The sequence below is a fragment of the Cnephaeus nilssonii genome (genome assembly GCF_951640355.1).
Source record: "Cnephaeus nilssonii genome assembly, chromosome: 22".
In the NCBI taxonomy this organism is placed as follows: Eukaryota; Metazoa; Chordata; class Mammalia; order Chiroptera; family Vespertilionidae; genus Cnephaeus; species Cnephaeus nilssonii.
Window position 1 is genome coordinate 8,065,391 of NC_137093.1, and position 15,074 is coordinate 8,080,464.

Sequence of the window (15,074 nt, forward strand, 5' to 3'; positions counted from 1 at the left end):
GGCCCAGCGGCAGGGCCTGTGGGCTGGTTATTTGTTGAGTGATGGCCCGCCCTCCCTGGGGATGAATATCTGACACTGTTCGGATCCGCTTTCTTGCATGGTGCCCTGGACCCGGCCGGCTGGCACGGCTGATAGATGACACTGGGCGTCCCCGGCATGTGGTGGAGGGTGGGAGGAGAGGAGTGATGTTTATTTTCGATGCACCCTGGAGATCTTGACGTTAATGCATTGCTCTCACTCTTCTCTATTCCACGAGCTGGTGCTGAACATGATCGCTGGTGATTGCGAGGGAGGAGGCCGTGCCAGGGGGCATCTGGGACCAACCAGACAAAGGGTGGGAAAGTGAAACTCTCGACAGACCAGGACAGGAAGTGCCTCCTTCCTCGGAGGACAGATGTGTCTTCCTCTGTAATCCCCAGCACAGCTGTGCTGCTCGGGGCAGAGACACGTGAAATGAAAATGGATTCCGATGAGGGAACCACAGTGGCAAATCTAATTTCAGATTATTCCTTTTCCACAGTCTCAGCCCGCGGGGGGCTGAGTCAAAACACAGAAAGGGGCCCGGCCAGTTTGGCTCAGTGGTTGAGCATCGACCCATGAACCAGGAGGTCACGGTTCAATTCCCAGTCAGGGCACATGCCTGGGTTGCAGGCTCAATCCCCAGTGTGGGGCGTGCAGGAGGCAGCCAACCAATGATTCTCTCTCATCATTGATGTTTCTATCTCTCTTTCCTCTCCCTTCCTCTCTGAGATCAACAAAGATATATATTTTAAAAAAACTAGAAAGGGGACATAACCTGGGGCAGAAATCGCGTGCCTGTCATTGATGTGGGGCCTCCGAAGGCCTACACCCCCGCCCAGGGTGGCGCCACTCACCCAGCGCCTCCCACGCGCCCGGCACCCTGCACATCTCGCCTCTCGCCTGCATAGCCCCCTTGTGAGGTTGGCCTGCTCTTCTTCCCTTTCACATTTGGGGAAACTGAGGCTCGGAGAAGTGAGACCATTTTCTCAAAGGGACACTAGGCATTAGTCGGATTTCTTTTATTCTTCCCCTCATTAACTAGTATCTCTCCTCTAAGAAGTCCACTAATGGCGAACTAATGGCAACATCGTAGAAGGCGAGTTAAAGAAGCAGCCGGCAGTGCACAGAGTTAGGAACACTGTGTCCGGGTGATGGACAGAGTGTGTCTCTGGGTTGCAAGTCCTAGAAGCTGGAAGTTGTGTTAAGGGAAAACCAAGTTCCCACTGTGCGCTGAAGGCGGCCGTGCAGGCGGGTGTGGGAAGGAGTAGAGCAGAGGCGCTGGAGGGATGTGGCTCACGTGGGTCAGTTCCCCACCCCTCAGGGACGTGGCTGTCCTTCCCCGTCTACATGGTGATCAAAGAGAACCACCACCGAACTCTTTCTCAACCCCGAGTTCAGATTCCTGGGTGCGAAGTGCCCTCGGCTTAGTTCGAGTCTCGTGTTGTGTTGAACTCAGCGAACACCATGGGCCGGGAGGGAAGGACTCACATTATCCAGTGTGGCTCCTGGGCCGAGCGCTGCGTGGAAGGACTCGGCTGCGGTGGCCAGGAGAAGGGCGCAGGTGGCTTGGAACATTCAGGGTTGAAAACCAGACCCAAGGGGGCCCAACTCGGTCACCACGGTGGACAATGCATGTCCCGTCTGGTGTCATTTCCAAGTGGCACAAGACGGCCAAGGAAGCCAGCCCTGGCCTTGGTCATCTGAGCTTTCCATGTGGCAGCGCCACGCATTCAGGAAGCCCGGGTGTTCGGCGGTCTCTGTGCAGGGACGTGGCTGAGGGGTGGGCTTGAGCTGCAGCCCTGCCTCCATGTGACCCTGAGGAAGCTCACCACCCCCTACACTGTGTGGCCTCCTCTGTAACATACAGATGCCATCCGTTTCTAGCTCACGGGGTGATTGCGAAGGTCCCGTGAATGAATACATGTTAAGGAGCTAGTGGACGATATTCAATAAATGCAAGGTTGTTTGAGCCATCCAGGGGAGACAGTGACTGGACCCCCTCCCGCATGAGCGCTGGTGTGAGATGCCAGGGCCTGGGATATCCTGGAAGCTCGGTCCCTATCCTGTAGCGCCAGGCTTGGGCGTCAGGCCACAGTTTCCTTGCAATCCTGTTCCAAATGCCACAGGATCGTGGCCCCAGATGCTGAGTTCATCTGTGGCCCAGCCTGGCTTCATTAGTCCCCCAAGGTCACCCAGAAAGATCAAAGGGAAACCAGCCTTGTCCGGCCAGAGGCTGCTCCAGAGGCGGGGACTGTCCCACAGGGGACGGGCTTCCACTGTGCTGGTTGGTTCTGAGAGGGAGGGGAGAGGATGCAGGGCTGGGAATGTGCCGGGCTGGGCTGGGGAGGTCCTGAGGCCACAGAAGTGAAGACCCAGCCCCAGAATTCGAAGAACTCAATGACCATCAAGCAAAGACATAACAACCCACTGACGATATTATGGGACAGTTAATTTGTTTATTGTTCTGGTAAGAATTTAATGGGATCATAGAAAGAACAATATAAACAAGAACAACTGAGGTTCAGTGAAATGTAAAAGTAAAATATATAAATACACAGAGGCCAAAACCAGGGAAATGAGAGAAGAGGGGACACGATGTAGACCTGAGACCTGGTGCCCGAGGACAGCTTGTGATCGTGTCACCAAGGCCCACGGGGACAGTGTGGCCGAGGCTCTGGATCGCTGGCGTGATCCAGGCCACGTGGCTGCCTCGATCACTGAGGAGTGACCGAGTGCCCGTGCCCAGGGCCAAAGCTTCCTTTCCCACCACACACCAGCAGCTCCCTGCTAAGCAGTGCTCCTTGTCCCCACTCGGGGGGAACATACACCTGGCTTTGGCGGGGCACCTGCGATGGGTTCCAGGTGCTGTGCCACACCGCAGACATGTCTCATCTACACGTGGCCCCGCTCCTGTGACTCAGGAGGAACCAGCCCTGTTGCCGCCCCAGAGAAGTTAAGAGTGACAGGTTCAGCTATTCGGGTCTCAGTTGGCCTAATGCACACCGAGACCTTGCATGCCAGGCTGGCTGTTTTCCAAATGCTTTCTGGGCTCGCTGATTTCATTCTCATGATGATTCCAAGACAGAGGCCACGTGGCTGTGCACATTTTACAGACAGAGAAACTGAGGGGCTCAGTCAGCATCAGGGTCTGTGTACTGAATCCCATCCGTGGGCTGGGGTTCGAGTCCAGATCTGTCTGGCCCCCTTCGTGCTCCGGGGCCTGGAACACAGTTGAGCAGGTTTTACCAGCTCCCACTTTCCAGAGATCAGGCTGTAAACGGCACAGGGCCAGTGAGAACCGTTTCTGTTGTTCCCGAGAGGGGTGCTGGGCTGGGCTTCCTTAGTTCTCTCTTACTCAGAAATCACAAGAAAAGCGCTTTGTTTAGCAGAGTCCGGGGTCCCCGGAATCTCTTACACTTCTCAGCTCAGCCCTGAGGAAGCCAGAAAACAGATAAATGCCTGCGCACGGAGCGGAATTCGAATTTAGGGAGCCGCTTCCCTTCACAACAGCCATTGGAAACCGCGTGGGGTCCCACCTCCACGCTCAGCATCGCCCATGGCCTGCGCCCCCAAGGCTACGGGCCAGAATGTGAGGCGCTCTCTTTTAACTTCTCAAGGTTTGGCTTCTTCCATTTAAAAAAAAAAAAAAGGTGCCCTAGCTGGTTTAGCTCAGTGGATAGAGCGGCGATCTGCAGACTGAAGGGTCCCAGGTTCAACTCTGGTCAAGAGCACATGCCTAGGTTGCGGGCTTGATCCCCAGTAAGGGGGTGTGCAGGAGGCAGCCAATCAGTGATTCTCTCTCATCATTGATGTTTCTATCTCTCCCTCCCTCTCCCTTCCTCTCTGAAATCAATAAAAAAATATATATGAAGGCTAAGGGGATGATAACCAACGGCGCGATGCAGAGCTTTTCCAAACGCGCGCCTCGCCTTCCCAGGAGCGGCCTCCCCAGGCCGGTGGCTGTGGGCCTGGCTGTGCTTCCCGATGCCGGCTGTTGTTTTGCAACTGGAATTAAGGAAGCAGACAACAGCCTGAGATTTATGGGTCCCATTGTTCCCCATGTCTGTTCCTCGCATATGTTCCCTCTGCCTCGCCCGCCAGGGAACACCACATCACAGGGTTTGTGGGAGCTGAAGAAAACTCTCGCTGGAACCCACCCGCGGGGAGCGGCTAGCCCAGCGCCTGGCTGGAGGCTGGGAATGAGGGGAGACCCAGGCACAGCCCCGGGGCGGGTTGTGTTGGGCACATTTTCAGCGACTGTTTTCTCAGGAGCAGCCACACCAGCCTGCCCGCTCAGCATGGCTCCCGTGGAGCTCCGTTTATTGGAGGCCAGGACCCACCTCCTGAGTGCTCACTGAAGGAATGTGGGGTGGCCTCCTGTGCCCTGGCTGCCGAGCCACCTCTCCAAGTAGCTCTTATTCAGCCTGGCATTTGAAAATCACCTGCCTGACAATGCACTGTTCACTGGCATTTCAGGACATTTCCTAGAAGGATAATTCCAGTTTTCTTTGAATTATTTTCTTTCTCTAAGAGGGTACACCACTCCAGTGCAAATGCCAGCGTCTCGTTGTTCACTGAGCACTTGCTGCGCGCCAGGCACTGCACACAGGACTGTAGGCGCATTACTTGGTTGAACCCTCTGACAAATCTATGCAGAGAGTGTTGGAAATGAGCTCATTTCACAAATAGGGAAACTGTGGCTCAGAGACTCCAGTGGCCGCCTGAGATCATACCACCAGTGGCTGAGAGAGCAGGGCCTGGGGTCTAGGTTCGTTTCACTTTGATGGAAACAGGGCAGGGATTATGATTCTGACTTCTTGAAAAGGAAACTGAGGCTGAGAAGGGTCTGGAGGTCAACATTAGTTTCCTGTGGCTGCTGTAACAATTTGCCACAAACTTGGTGGCTTAAAGAAGCAGGAATTTGTTTTCTCAGGGTTTGGGAGGCCAGCAGTCTGACGTCAGTATCACTGGGCCCAGATCAAGGTGTGGGCAGGGAGCCCTGCCTCTGAAGGCTCTAGAGGAGGATCTGGTCCTCGCCTCCCCCAGCGTCTGAGGGCCGCAGGCATTCCTCGGCTTGCGGCAGCATCACTCCAATCTCTGCCTCTGTCTTACAGGTCCTTTTCCTTGGTGCATCTCAATCCCCCTTACTTTTCTCTTGTAAGGACTCTTGTCACTGAATTTAGGGCCCTCCTGGCTGATGCTCTCATTTCAAGATCGCTAACTTAATTACATCTGCAAAGACCATTTACCAACGGTCACCTTGACCGATTCTGGGTGGATGTATTTTGGGTTGGGGCAGCCTTTGACCTGCAACAGCATCCCATAACTAACAAGTGGTAGAGAGGACTTAACCCAGATCTTGCCACAGTCCCACATGTACTGCTCAGGACAATGTCAATTTCAAATGACAGAAACCAAGCGCAACTTAAGCTTTACAGGTGGGAGTGGGTGGGAGACGGGGGGGGGGGGGGGCGGGGGGCGGGGGGGAGGTGGGCGATGCATGGGCCCCGGCACTGCACAGGCCAAAGGTAGATCTTCCTGGTTTGATGCTTGGCTCACATTTTGCGATCAGGGCTCAATCCATGTCTTGGACAGGCTTTCCCCCCGGTAGGTGAGATGACTTCCGGCAGCCCCGCTCCCACATCCTTTTAGTTTAGTCAGTGGAGAGTGACTTCCCTTTCCGTTAACTCGGGAGAAAACAGCCTGACAACACTGTTATTGGCCCTGTCTTAATCACATGACCTGACCAGTCACCATACCCAGAGAGATTACTTACTCGGTAGCAATAATAAGTATGTACTGTGTACATTCTGTGAGTCAGGAACTACTCGAGGTGTATAGAAATACACCAGTGAACAGAAGACAAATTCCTACCCTCATGGAACTTAAATTCCAGAGGAAAACATAGTCAACTAACATTTAAATACACTCCAGTTCCATCTCAGAGAGAAGTGCTATGAAACGAATTAGGACCATGTGCTAAAGGATGGCCCGAGAGGGTGAGGGCTCCTTCAGCTATATAAGGTAAGGCCTCTCTGAAGAAAGGATATATGAGGTGTGACTCAAATGATGAGAGGGAAGCCGCCATAGAGAGATTTGTGGAATAGACTTCCAAGCAGAAGGAATAGCAGGTGCAAAGGCACTGAGGTAGGAATGAGCTGAGAGGGGCAGGAAGATGGCAGTCCAGCTAGATGGCAGCATATGGGCAGGAGAGAGCAGGAGATGAAACACATTAGCAAGGAAGCCAGGATCCCACCCCGAAAACTTGGATGTCCAAGACCTCTGCTCTCTCTTTCTCTGCCCACCTTGTTCCGGAAAATCCCATCTCATTGCGGAGAGCAGATCTGTACACTGGCCCCCTCTCACTGCATGGCCAGCATATTTCCTTTGAGTGATTAGAATATTACAGATATCACAATCCTCCAAGACTAATAGGATTCAAGTGCAGAGCAATGTCAAGGGTTAACTGACTTCGTAAGGCCTTCGTCCAAACTCAGACTTAGCCCACGCATTCAGCTTTGGCAAAGTTTGGCTTGGGTGGGTGTGGGGGAGTCGATGAGTGACGTTTCCCCTTTTCTCTACTTTTTCACTTTCATATGCCTCTGGGCTGATGGTTCTTGGCCAAGGTCAGAGGTACTGAAATACCACAAGAAAGGGGACTTTTGAAGTGATCATCTGTTCAGCCAAGGGGGCGCTGAACCCGAAGGCTCACCCAGGAATGTAACCTTCTAGTTAAATTCCAGAGTGGCGAGGAGGCCCGGGAGGCATGTGGAAGCCTTGGAGTTGATTTGGAAAAACATCTGAGCTTCTGGCTGGGGCTCTGTGCCGGCGCTGCAGCCCCCTCTGGGAGTCTTCATTTGTTCTCCGCCAATCAGTGGGAGCCGCCTGCTCGTGGTCTGAGCTGGGACCACCGCCTTCAATTTTGTGAACCTCAGAGACCAGATGCTGAATTGCCCTTTCAGAATACTTCCTAGAATCTCTTGTTCTCCAGTACAACGATGTAGACAAAGTTATTTGAGCATGCGGGCGACGGGTCTGGGGATGTGGTGGTTTCATTGGGAGGTTCCTTAGACTCTTGCAATGCACAGGAAGATCCCTGGACCAGAGCATCAGCATCACCCGAGAGCCTGTTAGAAATGCTGACTCTCAGGTCCCACGCAAATCCACTGAGTCGGGACCTGCAGTTCAATGAGATCCCAGTTAATCTGAGGCACATTCAAGTGCAAGAAGAGAGGTGCTAGACCAGCTTGGTCAAATATGCCGAGGGCAGCCATTCTCACCCCCTGTGTCCGTGGCAGACATCAATAATCTATCGCAGAGTTTTCTTCCAAGCTCAGAATCTTCTCAAGTCATGCTTCCAGGCCAATCAAGAAGAGTTGGTCCAAGATTAAATCTACCTTCTACACCCAGATGGGCCCTCCAGGAGAGCTCTATGGTACTTTAATTTTCTCCACTATCTTCCCAGGGCTCAGCATGATAAATGTTTGTTACCGCCCCCTCCCCCCCGAGACAACCACTCTACTGCAGCCCACATCCCCAGAAAACTAGGGTTCCCATTAGACGTTCCAACAGTCCACCATCTCTTGGAGGAGTGGGGTTTTCTGGTGGCAGTTCCCTGCTGGAAAGTTGAAATGAGTTTGTGAAGATGTTCAGGTCAGCCCGAAGATGCATGGGAACCCATCTGCCTGGCACCTGGACCTCAAACCAGGCCAGCTTTCTCCAGGACATGCCCCCTGTGCCTGGACTGAAAGATGCCAGCCCGGTGACCGGGCTCCATGCAGAGGTGGGAAGGGGGTGCAGACAGGGACACAAAAGACAGGCGGGAGGACCGGCAGACCAACAGCGCTCCCAAGACAGAGCCGTAATGATTATAAATAGCATCCTGGGGACGGCCGTTTGATGTGCTGTCCAAGGCCAGGTGGAAAGTCTTTCCTCCCCGGCCTCCCCCACTAATCACCTCCCCTCATTTTTCAGTAACGACCCCCGTCCACTGGTTGCCTGCCTGGAGCATTTGTTTCCCATTAGAATGCCTTGGGCGATGCGGTGTGTTATGCTAGATAATTGCTTTAATAACAAACTGAGGAAAGACTTTTGAACATTTTAGGAAGTAAGTTTTTTTCTCTCCAATGAAAACCTAACAGACACTGGCAGCAGACTTGGGAATAGTCAGAGGGGAAGGGAAGGGGGTGGGGGAGGTGGGAGGTACCAGGATGGATGGGCCGGCAAGACAGGTGGATGGGCAGCCTAGCCTTCTCCCCACAAGGAAACTGGTCGGGGCGATGATGCCCGTGAACAAAGAGAGGGAGCTTAAAGATTTTGCAGCCTCGTGGTGAGTGAGCATGAGGCATCCGCCTTCCTGTGATTAATAGGGAGAGAGCTCTGGGGACACGCTAGTTGTGGGTGTCTCAGAGAATGCATCTGGGGGCCCACGTCTCTGTGGAATTTTCCCATTGTGCCCGGGAGGACTCAGAATGTTCTCTGTGTGAGTAATTCATTAAAAAAATGCGAACTTGGCCCGACCAGGAAAAATAACAATTATATTTGTTCAGAAGCAAGAATGCTCTGTACCGCACTTAATGCACTCTGGACTATTTAATTGCCCTTACAACACTTGGCCAGAAAGAAAATCAATAATGGATAACACTTATATGGTGCTTACGACACCATGTTTCACGCTGTTCCAAGCCTTTTACATACATTAATGTGCATAAACTTCCAATAAGCCGGAAAGTGTAATTTTTATTTCCCCTTTGCTGATGAGGCAACTGAGGCACAGAGAGGTTAAGGTTAAGTACACAGAGCGAGGGAGTGGCAAAGACCAACACTGGGATATTGGAAATCTGACTGCAGAGCCTGAGTGTGTGTGTGTGTGTGTGTGTGTGTGTGTGTGTGTGTATAAATGAGTGTGTGTGTGTGCGCGCGGGTATCACAGTCATAACTGCAGAAACTATAGTATGGGGTACGCTGTATTGACCCGCTGCAGTCCAAACACAAACACTGGGCACCGCTGAAGGCAGGCCCTGTGTGGCAGGCACTGTGGCCAGGCCGTTGTGTGGCTAAGGGGTGAAGAGGGGTGGGTTCGTGCATATGCTTTAGGGATACCTTGGCACCTTGGCGTGCGTGTCTCAGGGAGGGGCCGGAAACTGCCACCTGCCTGCGATAACGATCATAATAACCCGTGGTATTTGTATAGCCCTCCAGTCTTTTCAAAGACAGTGGCCGCCCTCCATATCTTACCACCTTGGGGGCAGATAAAGCAGGTTATTATCCCCATTTTACAGCCCCACAGGCTCAGTGAGGTTCAGGGCCGCGCCCGGAACCAAAGGTGATAATGTTGATTTTGAAAGGACTTGGGAACATGGAAGGAAGGGTTAGAGTGAAGGAAGGGTTAGAGTGAAGGACCTACAGAAACGTGTGTGTGTGTGTGTGTGTGTGTGTGTGTGTGTGTGTGTGTCCCTTCCTAGGAGCCTCAGGGCATATTCAGGGCTGTGAGTGACTACGTGTTTGTGTTTTCTCATCCTTTCCTCCCTCCCTCCCTCCTTCCTTCTCTCTCCCCTGTCCCCTCCCCTCTCCCTTTCCCCCTCCCCCTCCTACCTTCCTTCCTCCGTTTTGTGTATGTGTGCGTGTTATTTGTTTATCGTATTGACTACCTCTCCCTCTCTATTCTGCTCCATGGAAACATCATTCCTCATTGAAAACTGGAGGCCGAGCTGTTTTCTCCGAACACGGCTGCACCAGGGGAGACAGGGCAGCAGAGGGGTGTGCTGTGGGGTGTGCATCGTGGCGGGGGCGGGGCAGGGGGTGAGGCGGAGCAGAGCAGACCCGCCTGCCTGCAGGGCACCTGCCCACCCGCAGTGCCTGCTGTGTGACAGGAGGTCAGCCTCCTGGGAGCCTCCTTTCCCGAGCTCACCTGCAGCGCCACGTTCTCTGTGCTCAGGTTCTGGATGGCCTGGCTTCCCTTCCTGCACTTCCCGAGGTCCGATGTCAGGGATCTCCACAGGCCACTCAAAATGCACAAGCGAACCCGCCACTTGGCTCAGTGGTTGAGCGTCGACCTATGAACCAGGAGGTCACGGTTCCATTCCCGGTCAGGTCACATGCCTGGGTTGTGGGCTGGATCCCCAGTTGGGTGCGTGCAGGAGGCAGCCGATCAATGATTCTCTCACCATTGATGTTTCTATTTCTGTCTCCTTCTCCCTTCCTCTCTCTGAAATAAGTAAATGTATATATATATATATATATATATATATATATATATATATATTTTTTTTTTTTTTTAAATGCACACTCAAGCAGCCCACCCCTGAGTTTGGGATCCGATGCATTGGGGGTGGGACCTAGGAATCTGAATTCTGACGTGGCTGGTCTAGAGACCACACTTGGAGAAAGGTGGTCCTGTGCTGACAGGTAGCCACAGCTCACCTGTGATAGAAAATCAAGGTTACGTAAAAGAAGGCTAAGGTCATGAGCAGAAATGCTGGCGTCATGAGGCCGCTGGAGATGAATGCACCCCTGTCCACCCTCCCTGGGGTTTGAGGCCTGCTGAGGCCACGCCACGGGAGCCCTCCCTTTCTTTTCCAATGTGAAGTCACTTTGGGGGAGCGTGGGATAGGACGCAGGGCGGGGAGATGGTGTAAGAGGTGAAGGAGGAAGAGGGAGCCAGCACTCGCTGACCCCCACGGGCCGTGCAGCGTGCGCACGTTAGTTCATGCACCTAATGTCCCGGCTCCGGGGGGTGGCCCGGGCTCTGCAGCCACGTGGGTGTGTGTTCCAGTCTTGACTCTGTCCCCTGTCAGTTGTATGACCTTGTGAACCTCACTTAACCATTGTGGGCCTCAGTCTCCACATCTGCAAACTGGGGAGAGTCAGGTTGTTGCTAGGATTGGGAGTCCAAAGCATTTGTTAAGGAACTTCAACGGGCCAGGCATCGTTCTAGGTCCTGGAGAGAGGGCAGCCGCCAACACAGCAAGGCCCTGCCCCCTCAGGACTTCTGTTCTGAGGGGAGGGGTGCCCAGTTTCAGCATGAGCTGTTGGCTGGCATCCTGACCTCTGAGGCTCAGGAAGGTTGGCTCCCTTGTCCTGGCCACGTGGCGGGTAAGAAGCCGTGCTGGGGCCTGAGCTGGGCCTGCTACATGTCTGCGGGCAGACAGGGAAACTCGGTTCCAAACTCAGGGAGAGGAGAAAAACCCTCAAAGTGGAGGAAAGAAGGTAGTTGCTCAAAAAACTCTGACTGGGGGGCAAAGACAAGCTCAGGCCGGCTTGGCCCTGGTCTTGTCGCTCTAACAAAGCCTCGTGTGTCTTCCTTTCCCTGGGAGAGTTCACCCAGAAACCCAAACAGGGATGACCCAGGGTTGAACTAGGCTGGCACGGAGTCGTACAAGGAAGAACTCAGCCAAGGGCTGAATCCGTTCCAGCAACCCGGGGGCTTTGCTGGGCACGGGCCAGGGTGGCACCAGCCCCGGGGGATGCTGCGGTGGAGTCTAGAGGAGGAAGGAGAGGAGAGGGGAGCTTATTTTTGACCCTGAAGCTCTCGGAGACGAGGAGGAACCTGGCTGTCCTCAGCTGCGCCCTGGGCCCAGGGAGAGCTCTCTTGCTGAATCGTGACAACAGAGCGAGCATTTATGAGCTCCCGCCCCTTCGCAGCCCGGCCGCGGAGCCGAGTCCAGGAGATGTTATCTAGAAGGTGCTTCGCTGTATAAATATTTCAGAGTCAGGACCCACCACAGAGTTTGAATTTTGAAGGGCCTGGGTGTGTATCGGGATGGTGTTTAGGCTTCATTGCCGGTGTCGGCCAGTCACGCCATCACTGGAGATGGCTGCTCGGAGCCAATGCCGGTCGCCTTTGCGGCTGGAGACGGGGTCCAGTGCAGCATCCAAAAAACCCTGCTCACGTGGGCAGGTCTGGCTCTGCATCCTTAGGGCATCTGCGGGCAGGGTTTTCACACCAAAGGTTTAGAAAGTCTAGCCACCCCCTCCGAATCTCCTAACGAAATGCTCCCTTCATGGCCATGGCCATGGGATGACTAGAGATCTGGTTAAAAGGTTAATTTGATGAGAAGCTTGGGGGTGGAGGGTGGGGAGACCTAGACCTGACTGAAGATTTGTGACAAACTCCCTTCAGTTCACATTGAACCTGTTGGCCCGTGCTCATAGTTACAGGAACAAGTTTCCAGAGTCGTCTTATAGCCACATTGCTTATTCTGCGGCATGGCTGGGAAGTTCATTGGCATCAGGGGGGAATGCATCTGGCTTCAAGGAACAGAATGGTAGCCTGAGTGGCTCAGATAGATAGATAGATAGATAGATAGATAGATAGATAGATAGATAGATAGATATAGATAGATGGGTAGATAGATCGATAGATAGATGATAGGAGATTTCAAAGCTGATGTCCAAGAAACCCCAGAGGGGATGTTCTCCCTCAAGCCCCTTTGCCCAGGGGTGTGCTGGTAAACGTTTAATAACCAGTTTCTGGGCAGTGGGGAAACAGCAGAAACCAAAACCGGACCTGTAGCATTGGCCAATTCCTGTGGTGTAAATTCTCTCACCATGGCCAAGGTTAAGCTTCTCACATGACGTGACTGAACACGGACGGAGTGGGAAAGAGAAGCTTCATTTCGCACACCCTCACCGAGCCTTTCCACCATACAGCTCTGCTTGTCACCAGTGACCTTGAGAGCATAGACCACAGGAAAATAGAGATGATAACCAGGCAGTGATGAGTTCTGAGACATATTGCCTTTTAATTTGAAGATATTGAGTTTTATTTGGACATAATTTAATTCTTAAAATGACCGTGCTTAATGCTCAGCTTGCAGAATTCCTGAAGGTTGACCTCCCTGTGCTCCTGGGACCTGTGGGCCAGCGCTGGCACCCCAGAGCTTCTGCCCAGGGTGCTGTCCTTCCTCCAGGTCCCGTCTCGGTCATGTACCAGGGAGGCCACCACAGAGCCCCCAGCCTGCATCCGCGTGGCATATTGCTTGCTTTAATGTGTGTGTATGCATGTGTGTGGTTGCAGGACGGAATGTGACCAGAGATGAACACAGAAAGAGCCAGCAGTTTAATTGGGGTTTTATTGGAATTATGATTTTATGTGTATTGGTGTGAGTCTTCGAGTAATGTTTGTTCTTCCCACTGGGCAGGATGCCATATTTGGCTTTTCCTCGTTATATTTTGGGCACCTGAGTGTCTGGCATAGGGCAGCGGAATAAAATCATTGTCCACAGAAAGGGCAAGGAGCGGTAAGAACACAAGCCTGGTGACAGAGCTGGGCCATAAGCTCATATACGCAGGACGGCCACTTCCAAAGGGATGTGTGCGCATGCCTTTGTGTGTGTGTATGTGCTTCTTGTGCACGTATGTTGTATGTGCACATATGTGCACCACATGTACATGTGTGGTGTGCATCACGTGTATGTGTGTACATGTGTGTGCATGCATATGTGGTTGCAGGGATGGCAGTTGGAGGTGTAAGCTGGCCTACAGATTGGAAGAAACAGCTATTAATTTTTATCAACACCATGTTAGGGAAACATGTGTTCTGATTGAATCTTTATGTCAACTTTTGGAATTTTATAATTTGTCTCTCTCAAGGTTAAGAAACTGAAAATCCTGTTCAACTCAAACAGGTCACAGCCGACCCAGTCTCTCACCAGTGTCAGTTAGTGGGCAGGCGCAGGCCCTCTTCTGGCCAATAAAAGAGGAGGGAACACCTTGGGGTGCTCATGGGAATGGTGTCTGGCTCTTTAAAGGGAACAGCAAAGATAACAATGAGGGGATGGCACAGCCCTCGGATACATGATTCGCTCTCTGGGATGGGGGGAAGGGACAGGAACGTGACCGGAGATGGACACAGGAAGATTCAGCAGTTCAATTAGGTCCTCCTTCTTACACTGATTAGTAATTTTGTGAACTGTTGTGTTGCATTTGCTCTTATTATATTCACTGGTGACTGTCTTGGTGGGCAGCTCCATGAAGGCGTGGGCACTGTCTGGTGTGAATACAGGTGTATCCAGACTGCCAGGTGTGGGGCCTGGTGTGTGGGGTACATGCTGATTCGTCAGTGAAGAGGTGGGTGGGCGGAGGGGGCCCAGGATTCAACTCCAGAAACTGTGGCTCTGGGATCCCCGTTCCTAGCATCTACACGATACAGCCTTGCAGACTGGGGTGGGGAGGAGATAAGTAAATAGATAATTTCAAAACAAGATGGTTAATGAAAGAGCAGAGGTCCGTGCAAACTGCAGCGGTGCAGCATGGGACTCCCGGTGCCCGCCGGGCGCGCCGTGGAGCAGGGTAATATTCGAGAGCTCCCGAAAGGAAGCATGTTGACACTTGCTCTTTGAAAACATCAAACGTAACTTTTGTTGCGATTACAGAAGAATACATGTTGGCTGTCAAAACACCAGAAACCACAGATAAGCCAAAAGAAAATAAATCACCATATTCCCATCACTTCTTAATGTTTCTCTGTATGATTTCCAGAACTCGATTTGATTTTTTCCCCTTTAAGATGAAGTCATATTACAAATGCTAGCTTGTATTCTACTTTTGTAACTTGCCCATCTCCCAGGGGCATTCTTGGATGGGTACTGTGGGATAAAGAGGAGTCACCAGGCTGGGAGGTCGAGGCTGATGCTCCTGGGAGAGGTGGGGGATGTGTGAAGACACGGAGAAGTACTTGTCCTCTGTGGAACCGAAGGAAGCCCCGCCAGCCCTGTGGTCCCCCGCGCCCCTCTGTAGCCCAGGACCAGCCTCGCCCCACCTGGGGCGGAGGGCCGCAGCCCGCCTCGCTGATGTCCCAGAGCTGTATCGAGGATTAAAGAGGAAATGAGGAATGAAAACGCCAACCAGTGACAATGGTCACGTGTAACTCCATGGCATCACGTGCACGGGCATTGAAAGTGTGACATTTTCGTGTATTTCTTTCTCTGCCTCGCCCCCTGTTGAGAACCCAGTTAAGGAGGACACACCTCCATTGCCCAAGAGAACAATATTACAAAATTGAAACCAGCTCTTAAAAAAAAAAGAATCCAATCCCAGCCCCAGCCCCCAGC